The 13044-nt window shown below is 46.5% G+C and overlaps 1 protein-coding gene across 2 annotated transcripts in view; it reads left to right on the top strand.

Moving 5' to 3' along the window:
* The window catches only part of FBXO44 (F-box protein 44), a 52996-nt gene that overhangs the window by 17583 nt on the left and 22369 nt on the right, over positions 1 to 13044 (top strand). The gene's annotated exons all lie outside the window — the stretch shown is intronic.

Below are 13044 nucleotides of genomic sequence, written 5' to 3'. Positions count from 1 at the left end.
GGCACAGAGAGGCTAAGGTCAAGAGGAGAGATGTGTGGAGAATGGTAATATGAACCAGTAAAGCATTTTGATGCTTAAATTCCTTGTGATTCTCAAGGAAAACCCCAAATGCTGAATTACCGGTGGCCAGGAAGGTTTGCAAAGGCAGAAGTGCAGCTCTCTCCTTGCTGATATGAAGAGGAAGCAAGAGGAGCACCACTCCCAGGTGTCACCCTTAGCATGGCATGGGACTGTCCAACTCAGCAAGAGGAGATGCATAGCGGGAAGGAACTGCAATTTATTGAGGCACAGACTTAAATGAATTGGTTCATTTATAAAATCAACTTCTCCAGGCTACTTAGCTTTTTGATGTCTCACCAGTATTTAATTGTCTTAACTTGATCTTAATAGAATTATTAGGTTTTATATCTCTGTAGATCTTGAGATTTATTTCCCAGCTCTCAATCTATTGGCCTGTGGCAACACTTCTGCTTAGCTTTGATTTGCAGGGGGGAAAAGTTATTAGGCCAGCGAGCTAGTTCTGCATTAGCAAATGGAACAGTTCTTAATCAGCTCATCTATGTTTTGTGCTGCAGACTTCAAATGAAACATTGCTTTGGCAATATTTACTGCAGTGGATGTTGTTCTGATGAGTTAATTGTTCCCCTTTATCAACCTGGAATGGCAAAAATGGCCCTGGCTCTGGTGTTTCCTGCTGCCTTCTGTGTGTCCACCTCTCTGCTGTTGTGAGCAGTGTGGAGGTGTGTGTGGGAAGGGCGCTATGGCTTTGTTGTGGCCAAGCGCTGCACGTGGGGTAGGGGCTGTTGTTACTTAAGGCATTGGAGTTTGGAGATCACCTTTTCCAGTGGAACTGCAAAATGAAGCTCTGAGTGAGAGCGGATGAATGGATGAGAGTGGCACAGTGAGACAGGGAGATAAAATATTTAAAGTTTTGGTGTTTGTGTTCTAAAATGCTGAAGTGTGTTTTGAAACGAAATCTTTGCTGCTTTTCCTTTGTTCTGTTTCATACAAAACAGAATTTCCTGGACTTGAGCCAAGGTGAAAATTTCACTTTTCATTTGCTCAATGACTGAGTTAAAACAAACTCACTGCCTGCGTCCACTGCATCAACAGGCTGCCAGCGAGTACAGTTCTGGCTGAGAAATGAGAGATGGACCCCATATCTTTGGGGATTCTGCTTGTTAGAGAAGGGGAAGGCATCTTGGGACACCAGTAGATTTAGCTGGTATTAACAGCAGGGGTCAGTGACAGCTCTGTCTGTGGCTGATAAGTAAAAGAACCAGCTCAGAACTGCAGGTCAAGAAACAGCAGTTGTCATTACCCTAGAAGCACCGATAACATAATCCTTTAATAATACCAACATAATACCAGCAGCTGTGGGCAGGGAAAACTAGAAAACCTGGCCCTGAATTCGGTGTGGAGTGGCATAGGAGAGGAGGGAAGGCTGAGTGCCTGGATGAAGGGAGCATAGAGGTCTGCAGCAGAATGTGGGCAACATGGGAGCGCATCTCTGAGCTTCAGAGGTGGCTTTGCTAGGAACGATGCTCTGCTGCAAGCCCTAATGATTTCCCCAGTCCCAAAGGAGTGGTAGGATGTGTACTCCTGTTCATGCCCCACACTAATGCTGTGGCTGCCTGCTAGGAGGAGGAATCCCCTTTGGCTGCCTCTTGGCTGCTCTGTGCCTGAGCCAGAAGCACTGGCTGCCTGGGGCCCCTCGTGCTGTCTAAATGACTTGGAGAGATAGGGGTCTCAACGTGTGGGGAGCTTTTGCAAAGAGTTGAATATAATATAGGAAGCAAAGCTTGCCTCCTACTGGATATGTTGTCCCACAGCGCTCTGCCCCCCACTTAAGAAAATATTGCCCTCCAGATTCAATCCTGTAGCCCATTATTCATGAGGTCATTACTGTTTAATTTAATCACCAAATGTCAGCTCAATCCCATTTATTCTGCCAGCTCACTGGAGATTTACCTATTTATTTTACATTTCAAATGAATTGCTCATTATTCTGTCATTCTGGGATTTTATTCTGTAATTTATTTTGCGAACCCTGACAAGTTGAAAATGAGCCCTGGTTCTCCTCTGTCTCGCATGTTAATCGTCAGGGCTGTGGTTCAACTGTTTGCTTGCAGGACCAAGGGACCTGACCCAGTACTCAGGGAAGGAAGGAAACCAGACTGTAATCCCACAGCTGCTCTTGCTGATTCAACTGTGACAAAGATATAATTTTTCTTTCCTCACTCCCTCACCTCTCAGGTTAATGTCAAAGGACACATTACCCTGTGCAACTTGCTGCTGAAATACGTCACTGCAGTTCAGAGGTCTGCAGCATCACTTATGGTATGTGAGCATGGGTGTGGATGTACAGATAGTCCTGGGAGCAAAGGCTGTAAAACACAAATGTTGGAGGATAAACTGTTTCAGCGTATAAATCAGCCTTCTGTTTTTCAGGTTAGAATGAAATGGTCCCTGGTGAGGAACTGTCCTTAGATTGCCTATTACTTCCAGCTCTACTTTACTTTTCTTTACTCTTGGCTTTTGTTGTGTTTGTTTGTTTGTTGTTTCTTCTCCTGATGCTGGAGAAGACAAACCTGCTGCAGCTTGCAAACTCCCAGGCTCCTGTGGTGCTCCCATGCCTGGCTTAGGCCTTGCTGTCTCCTGTGGGTCCATGTGCTCACAGATGAGCTCCTTGCAGACAGGTTGTCATGCTTGCACGCTTGCCTGGCTGCTGGATAGCTGCCATGCCATCTGAGCCCCGTCCTGCCCCCTCCTCATCCAATCTTTCTCCTTCCTTTTGCAGAACAACATATTACGGAAAACCAATTTTCTGTCTGGATTAGTTCTTTATCTGCCAATTGAGCTCTGTGCTATCTCTGTTACCCTGTGAGCTGCTGGGACCCACGGGCCCTGCTCGTTGCCCTGTTATTATCCATTTGAAGATCAGCTCTTCTGTGCTGGAGAGAAGGCTTGTTAAGGAAATTCACAAAAGGCAAAAGACATCGGCAGGCACTAGAAAGAGCAAGAGGAAGAATCTGGAGGATACAAAGAGGGATTTCAATCTTCAGGCTCATTTCTTGGTGGAAAATAAGCTAAGCATCCTCTCAGTTCTCAGCCAAGAGTAAAAATCCACTGGGTTTGTCTTTGTGATGCTTTCCCTGACACTGGCACAAATCCAAAGCACCTCATTGATTTTCTGTTTTGCCCAGTCTGAGATCAGCAGGATGAGATTGCTGCTGTTTGCTGGGCTGAGTTATTGCCTGCTGCTTCCAGTGAAGCACTCTGGCAGATGCAAAGCAGTAGATATAGTTTGTTTGCTTGTTTTGTTTCATTTTCCCCATGAAATGCCACTTCTGGGCATTGTATCTTCTCACCCTTCTCAACCTGGGTGATCCAGGGCATGTTTGGAAGCCACAGCTTTGCAGGACTGTATAAAACTCTCTTGGTTCTGCCTCATGATCTCTGTGAAAGTTAGTCTAGTTCTGGCCAGACATAGCCCTGCTCTGTAATCCTGGGTGCTCTTAGCAGCTCAGAGAGTGACTGTCTGCACCGGTCAGTCTGCCATCAGATTTACTGACATCAGGACAGAGGCACTTCATGTAGAGAGGAGCGTGGATTGAAACAAAGCCTTTAGAAATTGCTGCAGTACAAGCAACTTAAAAATGAGCCTGGGAGCCCTGCAGTGCCTTTGGGTCTGGGATGAGCTCCTGCTCTCTCCCTGGAAACTTCCCTTGCTGGTGGATGGGATATGCCAGTTTCTTCTGTTCTTCAGTGCAGGGAGGAATGGAGTGGCTGAATGCTGAGTATTCATTGTTGTGAACAACAGTTTGGAAAGCACAACTTTCCAACTGGCTGCCAGGCATGTTTATTTCTGGGTATTTAAATACCCTTAACTTGGCCATAAATGAATTTGTGTCCCAGCATTTTTCTTAATTAGTCTCTCTGATTCCTCTGTCAGTGTTTAGTTGAAGATTAACTGGGGAAAACAGTGCTATGCATCCTGCTTGGAGGATGTGGATCCATCTGCATGCATCTCGCAGGCTCCAGAGATGAGCCCACTTACGTTCTGGCTTTGTCCTCTATTCTCAAAGGTCACCGTCTCTTCTGCTTCCTTTCCTCCTGACCTCCTTATGCCATAGAGGGGTGCTTTTCCACTTAAGCAGCACCACTCCTTGAGCACGGTGGCCACAGTGGGAAGCATGCTGGGCTGAGCAGGCTCTCCTATGCACCTCCCTGCACCCTACCTCTCTGCAGTGCCATGATGAGGGTTATCAGACCGCCAGCAGGAGTTAGTGTACTGCCTGGTTGGATCCTGCTGGAAGAAATGCTGTGGAGCCCTTCTGAGAGCTCCTGGCTCTGCTTTCAGCTGAGCAAGAGATGACAAATAGAGGTTATCCCTGCAAATGCTCCTTTCACCCATTAACAAGCCGTTAATGGTGCAGAGATCCAATAATAATCCTTCAGACCGGCTGGAGGTTGTGTGGCAGTGTCCCTGCCAAGCAGCATCTCCTGCAGCCTCCTGTGGCTGTGAGCAGTCAGGGGATGGGGGACTGCTGCTGGGGAGCTGAATGAATCAGAGGTTTAAGCTCCTTCCTCTGCTCCTGTAAGGTGTGAGTGTGGCCACAGACACAGCTGGTGGCCCTCTGACAGCCAAGGAACACAGGGCTCAGAATCACTCACAGTGCTGCAGGCGAGCACTTGCTTTAGGCTGATTTTCCCCAAACCTCACTGTTTCCAGATTGGGAAAGCCAGGAGCAACCCTTGCTTGATTCAGCAGGCCGTGTGCTGGTGGGAGCGGCTGTTTGATGTGGCAAAGCTCCATGTGTCTCTTAGCTGTAAAAATACATGCTTCTTCTGAAGCTACGTAAGCAGTCACGTTACTGAGAGCACTAAGTAGAAAATAGAGCCCCTCAACATCCTCCCTGCTGGTAACACATTGTGAAAAGCTTTGCTTCCTTTTAAAAGGAAGCAAAGAGCTTTGCTTTACTGCCAATAGAAGATACATTTCTCTGGCAATTGGCATAAAATAAATCTATTTAAACAGGGGTAATTTGGTGCAAAGGAATTGATTTTCTTTTTCTATCACAATAATGTTGGATAAAACTAGTTTTTTTTAAATTACAGAAAATAGAAAAAGGAGGTGGGAGGGAGAGAGGGAGTGCTGCAGTCTGGTACTGTGCACTGTTGTATAGCTGTTTGCCTCTGTGTTTTCTGCAGCCTGTCTCAAGAAGACCTTGCTGTGCCTTTTTATCCCTGATAGGTTTAGGTTTGCTTCCTGTTTTGTGTAAGAAATGCCTGGCCAATTAGACCTGCAAAAATATCCTTTTAATTCTGGATGATCCCACTGCTAGGAATGGGGGGGTAGCATGGAAATGGCAGTGGCAAGGCCATGGACACCCATGAGGTCTCCTAAGAGGATGCAGGGACTCAGAGCATTGGATAATTGGGCCATGGGTTAGCTGGTCCCTTCTGCCCCAGTGAGCACTGACTACCAGGAGCAGCATGTGATGGGGACAGCAGGGATGGAGCTGAACCAAATGCATCTCCTCTCCTTCCAGTGCCTGTCAGACAACATCCTTCATCAGAGCCCTGAGGGGGAGGGTACCAAGTGGAAGAAGGGGAGGGTTGGGTTATGGCTGGAAGAACGCCAGATTCTTTGGCTTTTATCAGTGAACCTTTCAAACTTACCTCCATGGCCTGGCTAGTCTAATAATGAATTGATTTTCCCATGCCTTGGTGTATTTTACAGAAGCCCTGTCAATATAAGGCACTTGATTCAGTCAATAAGAAATGAGCTGGGGACTCCAGACTGGGATTTAATCATTGCAGCATCACTGGTGACATTTCAAGTGACAGATTTTCCATTAACCTGGGGAACCCTGTTTGGCTTGCTCCTGAGGTGCCCTCAGCCCAGCTAATGTTTGGGGTGGGAATCCCCCCAGCAGCACTGCTGTTTGTGGCTGCAGGACTGGGGAGCTGTGCCATAATGGGGAAGGGAAGAATGAGACTCCAGACCAGCATCTTCCTTCTGGCTCTGACATAGCACTGTCATGCTGAAGCTTAATAATGTTTGGCAGCAGCTAATGAACACACTAACAACTGCTTTGTGCCAGGAAGCTGTGCAGACCCTGCAGATCTGGCTGCTCTGCCCTACTGGGGGAGCCTGGGGTCTCTGACTTGTCCTTTATTGGTGCTGGTGGAGATGCCTTTCAGGTGGGGGGTGCAGAACCTGGGTCAATAGCTTGAGTGTTGTGCTGGTGGGTCTCCTACTGTATGGCAAACAGGCATACAAGTATTGGACCAGAGAGATTATCACGTTACAAAGGAGAAATGAAATAAAGATCTTACCCGTGTCCTGGGCTCACAGAAGAGCTCCAAGAGGAAGGATCTCTAGCTGGTGATCCTTCCTCCTTGGGAGTCAGCCCTTAAATGGGGTCTAGGAGGGGTGGAGCCAGGTCACTCCGGTGAAATTGTGTTCACCTGTGCCCCTGCAGCTGACTCTGCGCTCGCCTCTGGTGGTCAATCAGAGGTTCAGGCCATGATTCAACAGTTCCCATACACCTACAAAGCTACCAAAGTAGCTGGAAGCCTTCTGAGACTTTGGCCTTAGAAGCTACAGGGGTGCTCAGGGAACTACAGTTCCCCTGCTTGCACATCAGAGCCAGACCCAAAGTGCTGAGCCACTCCTGCAAAGATGCAGCACCTCAGATGTGTGTGCAGTCCTCTGTACATCATCTGGGCAGAGAGCTGGTCCTTGTTTTGTTTCCAGAGTGACAACGTCTTGCTCCAGTGGAGCAGAGATGCTGCCTGCTGCTCCTGGCAGGCAGTGTGGGTTGCTGCCTCTCTGCCTTGCCTCAGAGCCTTTGGTTCTCTGCAGGGCAAAGAGAAAACACATGACCCCCTCTGCTGGCAGTCATCTCCAGCTGAAATATTATTTCAGGCCAATATAAGTACAGTCGCATCAGCATCCATGTGAGATGAGGAGGCAAGGGCTTTCCTTGCTTTTCCCATTAAGAACAAATCTCCCCTCTGAGACAGCCTTTTTACATCCTTTAATGAGCCTCTGCTGTCTGAAGCAGGATCCAGCTCTGCAGGATGAGCCACGCTTGCTGAGTAACCTCTTGTCTTTCTGTTCCTCCTACAAGGAGTGGGAAATGCTCCCAAGTCACCTCTGCTGGGCTCCTGGAACACCCTAGGGACTGTGGTTTGGCTGTGCTGCTGACACTGGGACAAAATGCTTGTTTAGCATTCAGTGCTGTGACAGATCACCTGGCAAACTGTCCAAAGAGCCTGGAGACAGAGGACGGCTCAGGCTTGAATCTAGAGAGAGGGGCTAAATAAAAGGTAGTGCTGTAAAGGCAGGGTTTGCAGGAGCGTGGTTTGTGGTGTGTTGGGAAAGGGGACAGATGAAGGGATGGGTTAATTTAGCACAAGGATTGTCCTGGTGTGCAGAGCTGCCCTTGTGTTGGTTTTTTTGTTTGTGCATTTTAAAAGGAACTTCGGAACTTCAACGTTTAGTTAAGGTACCTTCTTCCTTTGGTTTGTTTTGAGCTTGCCATGGCAATGAGATGAAAGCATTTTCCTAGTCTCTAAATGAGGAGCTGCTTGTTGCAGTTCGCTGGGTCTATTTCATAGGTGAAGGAAGAGTAATAGAACCAGAAAAGTAATTATATCTCTCTGTGTGTTGCTCAGTTTCACGGCAAGACCTTTGTTTTTCTCCTAGTGGAGAGGAGTGGGACTGAGCTGCGGGGTTTCCACACAGGTAACAACACGATCACTGACTCCTTCTAGCTCAGACAGCCTGAATGAAGATGGGCTGATGCTGTGGGGCCCTCCCCAGGTTGAGGCACAGAGGTGTTGTGGGCTGGCCCATGCAGCACTAACTCTTGTCTCACCCCATGAAACGCAGACCCTCTTGGGCTGACTGATGGGCTGCATACAGGCAGAGGGAGCTGCTCCCTTTGCACTCTGTTCTCCCTTTACTCCAGTTTCCTGAGACTGTGAGTTAACTGCTCACTGATTATATAGGCTGTATAGTTCTTTTCACTCTGGAAACTGGATAATATCCTGAGCTGGCACCATTTGGGTGCAGAACCTCCTTTCCTGACTCGTCCTGGATTGTAGAGGAGGGTGGTGTTTATACCAGCTGTAGTGCTGACCCTATAACTTGAAAGTTGTTGGGTTTTTTTTGTTGTTAAAGGCTGAAATTGGCCCCATTTGGTCTGTACAAAGCAGCTTTTTAATGCAGGTACTGCTGTGCATGTTGAAAACCAGTGTTGTAATAAAATAAAAATCTCCATAAAGAGGAGATTTTTGAAGACTTTATCCTAATCGTATGAATGTTTCTGCATTAAAGCGTTACTGTAATGAGAATGTGTCAAAGGCTTTGCTGGAAAACCCATTAAAACAGATTAGAGCATCTACGTGCAGCATAAAAAGGCCCTTTTAGTAGAACTGCCCATAATTCCAGCTGTCGCAAAACGAGGAGCTCCTGAAATGCCCTCTGAACAGCCATTAGAGCTGGGGACAGCTCAGCCACGTGGTCTTGCTTTGATTGTTTTCACTGCAAGAAGTACTTTGACCCTGACGTTGTCGTTCTTTGGGGATTCTCTGCCTAGAGGAATTAATGACCTCTCATTAAGCTGAGATAATTGTCACCTCAATTCCCAGCTGACTGTGGGAGGAGAGCGAAGGGCACTGCTGTGATATGCTGTGTTCCTGCGGCTTTCCCCTGGCCACAAAACCTGTCCCACCTTCCTGAGCACAAAAGCTTGCAGGCAAAGGCAAGGCCAAGTGCAAAGCCCTGGGACCTGCTCCTCTGTGTCACCAGGGCAAAATGTGGCAAGTAGTTTATGGAGACCTGGCTACAGGCAGAGATGCCAGACTAAGGTGGGTTGAGAAACTTGGATTTCTTTGGAACTGATAACAAACAAAATATGTTTTGTTTTGTTTTTTTATTGAAACCACTTCAATTTTTATCCAAATCCCTTCTGTTCCCTAGTGACAAATTTCTCCCCCACCTCTGAGACTTTAACTTAGCTGAAATGCCATTGTGGTGGAGAGGAAGAAATATCTACCCAACTACCTTGGTCTTGGTTTCCCACCCCAACGCACACACCCTGAATGTAGTAGTGGTGGGACGAGCACACACACAAGGGCTGAAGGGCTATGTGAATCATAGAATCATAGAATGGCCTGGGTTGAAAAGGACCACAACGATCATCTAGTTTCAACGCCCCACTATGTGCAGGGTCACCAACCACCAGACCGTGGAGAGTGCAGATCCATTGTAGGATCAATATCAGTGCTTTTGGGTTTCTGCCCTGCTAACAACACAGGCTCCAGTGCCCAGATCCTTGTTTTGATCCTTTTGAGCCAGGTATATAGAAGGAATACTCCTCCATATTCAGTAGATGCATCCTCAGAAGTTACAGAGGCAAGAGAAAGTGCCAGATCCTTTACCTTCTTTGAAGGGCTGAGCACATAAAAGAATTTTTTATTTGAAAAGGGAGGGAAATTTGCAGGGTTTAAAAATTCAAGAAAGTAAAGGAGAGGGTCGGGGGTGGAGGGGAAGAAATACACTTTCTGGCTTGTGCTAGCACAGACCTGTAGCTGCCATTGTTTGGAACAACTTACTTTGCAGTCTCTACTTGGTGCTTCCTTCCTGTGCTGGTGGCCCTCAGTTGTGTCACACGCAAGCTTTTGGAATGGCCTCCTGTAGCCAATATACATTGCAGGTAGGAGCTACTCAGTAGATTGCCAAGCAAATGGCCATGGCTTTCAGTGGGTTGAGAGGCAACTGCATTTACATTTGTGGGCACCTTTGGACCTCCATACTGATGATGGTAATTGTTGGTACAGTGTTGTACTCTTTTTCCCAATGTATAAATGATTTAATAATCTGGTTTGATCCACTGAGATCTGTAGGATAATTCTACTTTTGTTGTTTATTGGGACTTTTAATGACTGTGTAGGAGGGAACTGGCTTTTATAGCAGAGTGCTTTGCAAGGGGTCAGGTTGCTCTAACATGCATGCAAATTGCTGTTGTTCTTGTGTTGAATCCCAAAGCAGATGAAGTCCTTCCTCGAGGAAAAAAAAACCACCAGGACAGGAACATCATAGCATCGCAATTACTGCAGAGCACTGAGCAGTGCCTGTTAAGTACTGTCGCATTTTATTCGTTTCCACTTAGTCAATTGACTGACCTGCGTTTTGCATAGACAGCCATGTGATTTGAGCTTAATGAGTCAATGGCATGTGGGACAGAGACAGGTGGCTCCTCTAAGTGTGGGTGAAAGGCCCGTTTATGTGTCTTATGAATTATGTTAAAATTGATGGGAGTATATAATATCCGGAGTACGCTGGCATTTAAAAATGCTCTTCAGCTGCTCCTGTGGCTGTCAGTGTGCATGTGTACAAGCACCTCATGCCTCCTGTACCCTCTGGGGCTGAGCTGATGGGAGTGGAAGGCACAGCAGTGGCTGTGTGTCCTAGAGCTCCCTGCCAGTGCACAGCTTGTGTCCTGGGATGTGCACAGACCTGTGCCATGGTACAGTGCCAGAATGAAGGCTCAAAGCATCTCTTGTCTGGCAGGGAAGGACCAGGTCAACCCAGAACTGAGTGACAGGATCTCCTGAGATTGGTGAATGATACCCTTGCTACTACTGCTTTATAACACAAAAATAAACCATTGTCTAGATATGAAAGCCTGCAAGGTAATTAATATCCTAGCCATTAAATTCTACTGTAGTGTACTCAATGTTAATAAGTGAACTAAGAGCTCTGCTTGAAATTAATAAGTTGCAAATGACCCAAGGGCCACTGCTTCATGCTTGCTTTTTTTTTTTTCCCCCCCATTTACCCTCCCAAAATTACAAAATTTAAATAGGAAGACAATTTTCATTTATGAGCTGGTATCATTATTCATAACTGGAGAGTTGTAAGGAATAAAAAGCCTTTCCGGTTAATTAGAAACTTGAGCATCTCAGGGAAATTTGAAAGGGATGAAAATGTGGGCTTGATGGAGGTAAACAAACATAAAGCACAAATCAAAAGGAAAGGTAATGTAATTTCTGGAGATATTTCAAAGTTCTTGGTCCTCAGGGCCCAGCTCTCCGGTGCAGGGCAGTGGTCTCACTGCAGCAGCGAGTGTGGAGCGTGCCAGGAGATACCAGATGCAGCATAACCAGGGTGTTCCCCACATCCTGACTGCTGCATTTCAGAAGGAAAAGATAGATGTACACAAAAAAGGAGAAGGGGAGAGGAAATGGTGCCACAGCTCCTGATCTGAAAGCGTGAGTCCCTTTTTGATGGTCATGCCATAAAACTCTGCACCTTTCTGCCTGCACTCACCTGCTTAGTCTGTGTTTGGAGAGCTTCTGGAGAGGCTTGGGATGAAGCAGGAGTCTGTGCCTCTCAGGGCAGAGTGACAATAATCCCCACTAACTAACAAAACGTCTGTTGTAATGAGGCTAATAGTTGTTAGTAGAGTCTGGTTGACTTTAGCCTTGGATAGACAGCTCTTGAAGGTGATCTAAATGATGGGATGAGAGGCACTGGCTTTCAGCTGAGCGAGGAAAGATTCAGCTTCAGTATTAGGGAAAACTCCTCAGAAAGAGCAGTGAGGCACTGGCACAGGCTGCCCATGAAGGTGGTGGGATCACTGTCCCTGGGGGTGTTCAGTAACTGTGGAATGGTTAGTGGGCATGTGGGGATGGGTTGAAGTTGGACTAGATGATCTGAATGGCCTTTTCCAACCTTAACGATTCTATGATTCGAAACGAACATAGAGCTTCTTATAATGAGGCCTTCTGATGCAACATGCCACCAGTGTTAGAACTTCAGGGCAGGGGGAACTGTGAGGGATGCTCAAGTAGCATCCTTGACAAACAAGGGAGTTTGTCAGCCCTTTGAAGAGCATTAAGTGATCCTGGAAGTTGCTGACTGTTACATGTTTGGCTGTGGGCATCCTAGGGCCTTCTACCAACAGGGAGGTCTCTTATCTTCTCAGTGTTGAACTCTCCACATTACTGAATACTGCATGTTTTTTTTAAGGGACCAAGCTCCTGGAGTTCTGTGAGAATAGGAAAGTCTTAAAGCTAGAACTGGAAGTCCCTTTGGAGATGCAGAGCTAATAGTAAGCCCAAATCTCCCCTCCACCTTTGGAGATGGGGAGAGCCTGCAGTGCTTTGTGTGACTGACTTTAATTTTTTTCTTGCTCTAGGACTGTCAATCTGCTATCCCCTGCTGGCAGCAAAATCTCTAATTAAAGCAAATTAGAGAGAGAAGACCTAGTGTTATAGAAACGCTGTGCTAATTATGTGGTTTGCTCCTCAGAAGAGCTGGGCTGTGGTTCTGTTAGGCTCTTTTCTAAGCAAAGGTGGCATTGCTCAGAGATGCTGAGGAGAGAGAGGGTGGGAAGAGTCTTGGAACCTTGTTTTGTTTGTGTCCATGCAAGAGTGCCTCCCTGCCCAACCTGTTTCCAGCATTACTGTTTCTTCATTCTTTTAAAACCTGCTCTGTCAGAAGCAGAAGCATCTCTTGATACATGTACAGACCTTCTATATCTCCAGATGCTTGCTTTTTTTTACCCCTACCCCACCCCTTAGGGACAATTAAGGAAGAGATTGTAAGTTCATAATTGTGGACCTTTTCAAACCTAGATTAGTTCTTCCAGTCTATCAGGTGAATACATATTTATAAGTGTTCTTAAAAATGCACCATCGTTCACTCAGTGAGGTGCCACGAATTCATCATGTAAATACATGCTCAGGTGCAGAATGAAAACATCCTCAGGGTACGCTTTAGGATGATTAGAGGGCTGTTCCTCAAGTAGGTTGGTTTTTCTCAAAAGTAGCAATAAAAGTGATTTAACTATATGCAATGCACAGATCATTTACTGGATGTTTCTTCATCAAAAGCGTACCAATACCCTTCTGGCATACAGATCAAACTCTGGAGAGTGCATCTTGTAAACACAAAACCAAAAAGCTCAGTTACTGATGGAAGACATTGTTTGGAGAGATGGCTGAATCTAAAATCTCTGT

The sequence above is a fragment of the Gallus gallus genome, chromosome 21, assembly GCF_016699485.2.
Source record: "Gallus gallus isolate bGalGal1 chromosome 21, bGalGal1.mat.broiler.GRCg7b, whole genome shotgun sequence".
In the NCBI taxonomy this organism is placed as follows: Eukaryota; Metazoa; Chordata; class Aves; order Galliformes; family Phasianidae; genus Gallus; species Gallus gallus.
The sequence above is the reverse complement of the archived record's forward strand: the minus strand, read 5'-3'. Positions and strand labels throughout refer to the sequence as shown.